Source organism: Semicossyphus pulcher, unplaced genomic scaffold (assembly GCF_022749685.1).
Source record: "Semicossyphus pulcher isolate SPU_LCO1_2020_fin unplaced genomic scaffold, fSemPul1.0.p SCAF_23, whole genome shotgun sequence".
Taxonomy (NCBI): Eukaryota; Metazoa; Chordata; class Actinopteri; order Labriformes; family Labridae; genus Semicossyphus; species Semicossyphus pulcher.
This window is the reverse complement of record NW_027211697.1, coordinates 14,464,144-14,472,279: the sequence shown is the minus strand read 5'-3', so window position 1 is coordinate 14,472,279 and position 8,136 is coordinate 14,464,144.

The following is an 8,136-nucleotide window of genomic DNA, read 5'->3' as shown; positions in this document are numbered from 1 at the left end:
TCACCATCTCCAGAGACAACAGCAGACAGCAGGTGTATCTGCAGATGAACATTCTGAAGACTGAAGATTCGGCTATTTATTATTGTGCTGGAGACACACACTCACACAGTGACTGGAGGAGGCTGAGCAGCTGTACAAAATCCTACATGACTCATCTTTTAAGCTGGAGCAAAAGCATGAAGGATTATTTTAAAAAAAATACATATTTTTTAATATATTGCATTTTAACATGCTTCATATTCTCTATTTTCCTTCAGAAAGATTTTTAAAATAATAAACAAAATATCCATCCATCCATCAATACATGATCTTTCGCTTGTCCAGGCTAGGTCACGAGGGTAGCAGGCTCAGCAAGGTGACCCTGGCGACCTCCCTCCAGCGAACTCTGGGTCTACCCCGGGGTCTCCTCCCAGTTTTACGTGCCTGGAAAACCTCCAAAGGAAGGGGCCCAGGAGGCATCCTAACCAGATGCCTGAACCACCCCAACTGGCTCCTTTCGATGCGAAGGAGAAGCGGCTCTACTCCGAGCTCCCCCCGGATCTCCGAGCTCCATACGCTATCTCTAAGGCTGAGCCCAGACACCCTCTGAAGGAAACTCATTTTGGCCGCTTGTATCCGCAATCTCATTCTTTCGGTCACTACCCACAGCTGATGACCATGGGTAAGGGTTGGAACGTAGATCGACTGGTAAATCGAAAGCTTTTCCCTCAGGCTCAGCTCCCTCTTCACCACAACGGTCCGGTACAACGCCCGCATTATTGCTGATGCTGCACCTATCCCCCTGTCAATCTTACGATCCATTTTACCCTCACTTGTGAACAAGACCCCAAGATACTTAAACTCCTACGCTTGAGGCAAAGACTCGCTCCCTACCCGGAGAGGGCAATCCATCGTTTTCCGGCAGAGAACCATGGCCTCAGACTTGGAGGTGCTGACTCTCATCCCAACCGTGTCACACTCGGCTACAAACCGCCCCAATGCCTGCTGGAGGTCCCAGCTTGATGAAGCCAACAGGTCAACATCATCGGCAAAAAGCAGAGATTAAATCCTGAGGTCCCCAATCTGTAAACCCTCCTCCCCCCAGCTGCGCCTTGAGATCATGTCCATGAAAATCACAAACAGCATCGGTGACAAGGGACCACCCTGGCGGAGGCCAACACGCACCGGGAACGTACTTGACTTTGTGCCAACTAGTCTACGTTGCCTGCTGCCCGGTTTGCAATGCACCCGACCCCTATGCCTATCCTTGCAGGTGGTGGGCCCACAAGGCGGCGGCTCCACTTAGCTCGTTAGGGCTGAGTCCGGCCGGGCCCCATCAAAAAAAAAGATAAAACAATGTACAATATGTTTCAATATTGAACTGTGGTCAACACAATACATTTAAGCATTAATAGTTAATATATAAAAGCAGTGAACAGACTCTTCTATTGGCTCCACTTAAACCAACACTGACACTTCATATATATGATTCTATGCAAACTCAGTGAGCTTCCTTGTTACTTGGCTATAAAAGCTTCACATCAGGCTGTCAGTGGAGTTCACAGCACGTCACTTTAACATAAAGCATGTTTTCTGTAGCTCTGCTGCTGCTGTTGGCAGCTGGATGTGAGTCTCTCTGGATTTGTCAAAGTCAACAGTTCTTCTTTTGCACTTTAACTTGATCATTTCTTACAAAACATGTTCTTTGTTTTAACAGGTGTGAAGTGTGAACAGTTGACACAGCCAGCCTCTGTGACTGTGCAGCCAGGTCAACGTCTGACCATCACCTGTCAGGTCTCTTATTCTGTTAGCGACTACTACACAGCCTGGATCAGACAGCCTGCAGGAAAAGCACTGGAGTGGATTCTAGCTGCACGTGTGGGATACACAACATACTCAACAAAGATTCACTGAAGAACAAGTTCAGTATCAACTTAGACTCTTCCAGAAACACAGCGACTCTAAACGGACAGAATGTGCAGCCTGAAGACACTGCTGTGTATTACTGTGCCAGAGAGACACAATAACACAAACCATCAGCAGAGCTGAACATAAAACCCACAGTGCCTCAGCCTCTTGATTCACACTCAGTAGCTCCACTATGGTCTTGGTCAGACAGGCTCCAGGAAAAGGACTGGAGTGGATCGCTCTCATAGGCACATCTAGTTCTCCAATTCGTTACTCGAGTTCAGTCCAGGGCAGGTACACCATCTCCAGAGATGACTCCAGCAGTAAGCTCTATCTGAAGACACTGCTGTGTATTACTGTGCAAGAGAGCCACAGTGAGAGACAATAAAAGGAGAGTCGTACAAAAACTACTTCCTCTATTTACAACCATCACTGGGGACATTCAGTTGTTTCAGCATCACTCTATTAAAACCTGATTGTGATTATCTGTCAGTGGTTAAAATTCCAAGTAGTGATTGACTGAATATTGGAATCATGAACCATGGTCAGGCTGAATACTTGACTCTGATTGGTTGCAGGTTGTCACTTAATTTCTCACTTTGGATGGTTCTGGCCTCCAAGTCATCCATAATTTCCTGATAATGGAAACATCATCAGGGGGGTGTCCCTTATTGATTTTATTCTCAGGCTTCCTTTAATAATTGGTCTGTTTTCATGTCAGAAATTCATGTTGTCTCTGTTTCAATCATCAGAAAAATACACTGATACACATTTGAACACAGAGAACATGAAAAAAAGACAAATAATAGGAGTGACTCCTGTTAAAATAAAATGTCAGTAAATATTTGATTCTAGATTAAACGCTGAGATCCATATTGTTCAACACGTAGTGAAAAATTAAGTGTTTTATATTCAGGAATAAAAGAAGGAAGCTTTCTTTTATGTTCCAGAGAATAAGAACACTAAAAAATCATTTTCTACATGAAGTTTTCTTGCTTTGCCCGACCACACTGCAGTTAGAACAGAGGAAACATGATGATCAAATATGACTAAATATGTCGAGGCCACACAAAGAAAATCTCCCACCTGCCCCCAAAACACTCCTTTTCTCTCTGTGAGGAGGAGTCAATGCAAACTGTGATGTCTTCCTCCTCTACTTATGTGACTGCAGAGAGGAGGACAGAGAACAGTGGACACACAGTTTAACATGATGGACTACAGGACAGGACTGCTGCTGTTAACTGTCTGCTGGGCAGGTGAAGATCATCACTATATTCATGTTACATAGCGTATATATCTGTCAGCAGCTGATTTCACTTGATGTTTTTATCCTCTCTCCAGGTGTTGATGCTCAGACTCTGACACAATCTGAACCAGTGGTTAAACGTCCTGGAGAATCCCACAGACTGACCTGTACAGGCTCTGGATTCACATTCAGCAGCTATCCGATGCACAGGGTCAGACAGGCTCCTGGAAAAGGACTGGAGTGGATCACTGCTATAAGCAGTGGTGGTAGCGACAAATACTACTCTCAGTCAGTTCAAGGCCGTTTCACCGTCTCCAGAGACAACAGCAGACAGCAGCTGTATCTGCAGATGAACAGTCTGAAGACTGAAGACACTGCTGTGTATTACTGTGCCAGAAGAGACACAATAACACAAACCATCAGCAGAGCTGAACAAAAACCCCTCAGTGCCTGAACACTTGTAACATGAAGCCACCAGAGGAGGAGCCCTCAGACCACTAATGATTATAACAACAGTCTCAGTGGGACAAACAGGCTTTAAGTGTATTTAGGTGTTAAACACTGCAAAATAGTTCATAGTGGTAGTATCAGACCCTCCCATCAAAATCAGAGTTTCTGCATGTATAAAATGTAAGTCATAAAATTTGCACAAATTACCATAAAAATGGTGCATGTAGTTGAAAATTGTGCTTCTGAAACATCCTTTAGCTGAATCCTTGTTCTTGTAAAACGTCTTCACTTAACCTCAGTGAGATGTGAACCAAAACTACAAGTTAACGTGTCTTCATGATTCAATAAAAATAAAAACAAAAATAAAGATTAAGTTCATGTGAATAAACTTAATCTTTATTTCGTCACCTGTCACCTGTCAACACTTGACTCTGATTGGTTGCAGGGTGTCACTTCTTTTCTCACTTTGGATTGTTCTGGCCTCTAAGTCGTCCATAAGTTCCTCATAATGGAAACATCATCAGAGAATGTCCCTTTCTTAGTTTTTTAAGAGAACAGTGTTTATTCTTTTCTCTCGATTATAAGCATTATTAACAGGCAATATAAAAAGTCTATCTCTGTTTCTAACTATGCTGATTAAATCATTTGTATTTCTGTCATGAAACAGTATAATAAACAAGTCTTACTGCAGCAAAGAAATCAGTAGCAATGAAGTTCTTATTCTCAGGCTTCCTTTAATAATTGGTCTATTTTCATGTCAGAAATTCATGTTGTCTGTGATTCAATCATCAGAAAAATACACTGATAGACATTTGAACACAGAGAACATGAAAAACAGCAGACAAGTTACAGCCGCAAGCGGCGATGAACGGGCCCTCGCACCCATGGCCACGTTGGGGAGTGTCGCGGCTACGGGGTGTGAGGCAGCCTCGGGACGTGCTGCAGCAGCAGGGTGTGCATGAGCCACAGCATGTGCTGCAGCCAGGGGCTGTTAACCAGTAGGTGGTGCTATCAGCATGACCCAAATTCCTTTGTAGATCTGTTCAGGCCGAGACTTTAATCAAGTAAATGAAATTTGAAGCTGATTGAAAATTGTATATGCGAGTTACTACTGCCTCTTTCCACTAGGTGGCGCCAAGAGTATGAGTGAAAATGTATATGCAGATCTATTCAGGGCAGTACCCCCATGAAAAATCACCAGTGCGTGGCACTATAGCTATCATGAAAAAATGACTCTGTTCAGGGCGGGACTCAAGCATATGAAATTTGATGCAGAGATGATGAAGTACAGCCACGTTATCAAAGCCTTGATGTTAGGCGACGCATCATGGCGAAGGTTATCTTCGCCACGGCACCAGGGTCACGACGTCTGTTGAAACCTCACCGTGTTTTTTCACAAACCTTGATCAAGGTCTTAAGGCTTTCCTGGCCAAAGTTTGATGTTGATGTGTCTTACCACCTTGGAGGAGAAGCTTGGAGAGTAAAACATGTAATTTCCTGTTTCCAGTAGGGGGCGCTAGGCCCGATGGGAAATGTTTTCATGTAGTTGTGTTCAGGCAGGGGCTGTTATTATACATGTAAAATATAAAGAACATTGAACATTGTGTATGGGAGTTACAATGATTTCCTGTTTTTGTCCTTTGACCCCGACGCCAAGGCCCCGCCCTTTGATGAAAACTCAACCTTGTAATAACTTTGAATGTCCAGTGTGTTGTCAATACACTGACTGAGTTTGAAAAGGATCAGATGAAGTCCCTACGAGGAATTCGTTAAAGTATGACCACTGTAAATCACCAAAAACAAGCCTTATTTTGAAATTCAAAGCAAAATGGATGACTTCCTGTTGGGTTTGAGGTATGGGTGCAAGAGGCTGTTTTGTGCATCTTGACCTGCTATATATACCTACCAAAATTCACACGTGTAGGTCAAAGTAACCTATATGGGGACCCCTTTTTTAAATTTTCTAGGGGGCGCTATGGAGCCATTTTGCCACGCCCATGTGCATAACCCACAAAATATCAAACTTTTCGTCACACCTGATGCACAATCCAAATGTGGTGAGTTTTTCGGCATGTTTAAGCTGCGAAATTTGCGCTTCATTTGGGGTAAAAAGAAAGGGTCTCTGCACCCATCGGTGCTCGGGCACCAATAATACGAGTGACTCTGGTTCAATTAAAAATGTCAGTAAATATTAGATTCTAGATCAAATTCTGAAAGCTATGTTATTCAACACAGTGAAATATGAGGTGTTTCATATTCAGGAATAAAAGAAGGAAGATTTCTTTTATGTTCCAAAGAATGAGGAAACTGTACATGATCATTTTCTACGTGAAGTTTTCTTGCTTTGCCCGACCACACTGCAGTTAGAACAGAGGAAACATGATGATCAAATATGATGAAATATGTCGAGGCCACACAAAGAAAATCTCCCACCTGCCCCCAAAACACTCCTTTTCTCCCTGTGAGGAGGAGTCAATGCAAACTGTGATGTCTTCCTCCTCTACTTATGTGACTGCAGAGAGGAGGACAGAGAACAGTGGACACACAGTTTAACATGATGGACTACAGGACAGGACTGCTGCTGTTAACTGTCTGCTGGGCAGGTGAAGATCATCACTATATTCATGTTACATAGCGTATATATCTGTCAGCAGCTGATTTCACTTGATGTTTTTATCCTCTCTCCAGGTGTTGATGGTCAGACTCTGACACAATCTGGACCAGTGGTTAAACGTCCTGGAGAATCCCACAGACTGACCTGTACAGCCTCTGGATTCACATTAAGTAGCTACCACATGGGTTGGGTCAGACAGGCTCCTGGAAAAGGACTGGAGTGGATCGCTCTCATCTTCACTGATGGTAGCAACAAATACTACTCTCAGTCAGTTCAAGGCTGGTTCACCGTCTCCAGAGACAACAGCATACAGCAGCTGTATCTGCAGATGAACAGTCTGAAGACTGAAGACACTGCTGTGTATTACTGTGCCAGAGAGACACAATAACACAAACCATCAGCAGAGCTGAACAAAAACCCCTCAGTGCCTGAACACTTGTAACATGAAGCCACCAGAGGAGGAGCCCTCAGACCACTAATGATTATAACAACAGTCTCACTGTTAAGAACAGAACAGACATATTTAGAAACAGGAAAAGTCAAAGATTATAATGTATAAAAATATATTTAAAGTGAAGTGTCAACATGTGAAATAGTGACATTATTTCTCTTCACAACTCTGTCTCAAAAAGGTTTCCATGAAACAAATGAAACATTAAAGATGGAATTTCTGTCTTTGACTAAATAACATGGGGTTAAATGGCATCTATGTTCTGAGGGCTTACACACGTTTCCTCACTTTGTTGTTAAAGCTTCATTAATATCCACAAATGTTTTCTACACATTTATTCCTGCTGTTTTTTTCCTAATGATGTTCTGAGAAATAAAACTGATGAGAACTCAGTGAGAAAATAAACAACAGAAAGAAAAACTCTGAAGGTTTGATTTGTTGGAAAAACTCACTTTGGCAAAACTTTAAAACTGATTAATTGTTGTCAAAGTCGTCACATCATGCAGCCTGAGCTCCAGAACGTGAAGTTTAGTTTAGTTCATTTCGGTCATTATCTGACTTCTAATAGTACAATGCACTGGTAGATAAATAATAAATAGACAAAACAAAAACTGAATGAGTCGATGCTCCTGGCATTGACAACATATGGTAAACAAACAAAACAGGACTGAAAAGGTGTAGGTTGAAGCCTTAGCTTATGACACCTACCCTTTTAACATTCATTATTTTTCTTGTCAGCTTCCATTAAATTCTACCAAGTAATAAAAAAAAAGTAACAAGCTAAATATAGAGCTAAGTTATGTAATCCTATTGTCTACCCAAGATCCCAAACACATTTTGGGCCGGTTTCACAGACAAGGCTTAAGCCTAGTCCCAGACTAAAATGCCTGTTTGAGCTGTCTTAACCAAAAGCGACTTGCACAGACCTATTTTAAAATAGTCATAGACTTAGCCTGTTCTGGATTAAACTAAGCTGATTGCAAGAGGGAAGGTTAGAGCTACTCTAGGCCTAAATTGAAGCTTAAATTAATCCTTCAAAGAGGCAGGTTTAACTTCTGCTTAGTCCTGTTTGTGAAGAAGCATGGACTATTTGGAATATCTAAATGAAGACCAACATGCACTACAGAGGCCAGCCAGACGAGTACTTGTGGATAAGTGTAATCGGAGTGCTGCACAACTACCTGAAAAAGCGCTACTGTCCTGATCCTCCAATGGAAAATCAGGATCAAGCAGTTGTGCCCATGGCTCAGGCCAGCAATGACAAACAAGGACTTGCATACAGAGATGCTTTTACATTGAAGCACAACCAGATGAGATGCATTTAAATATGTAGTGTATTTATTATGGCTTTTTTAATTTTATTTTTTTATTTAAATATTGTGCACGGAAAATCAAATGAGAAAATCAAGGCCGTCTTAAGATATTGTTTGCGGTGATTAAAATACTCCATTAGAAGCAATAAACTCATTTGGTCCTTGGTATGAAAAA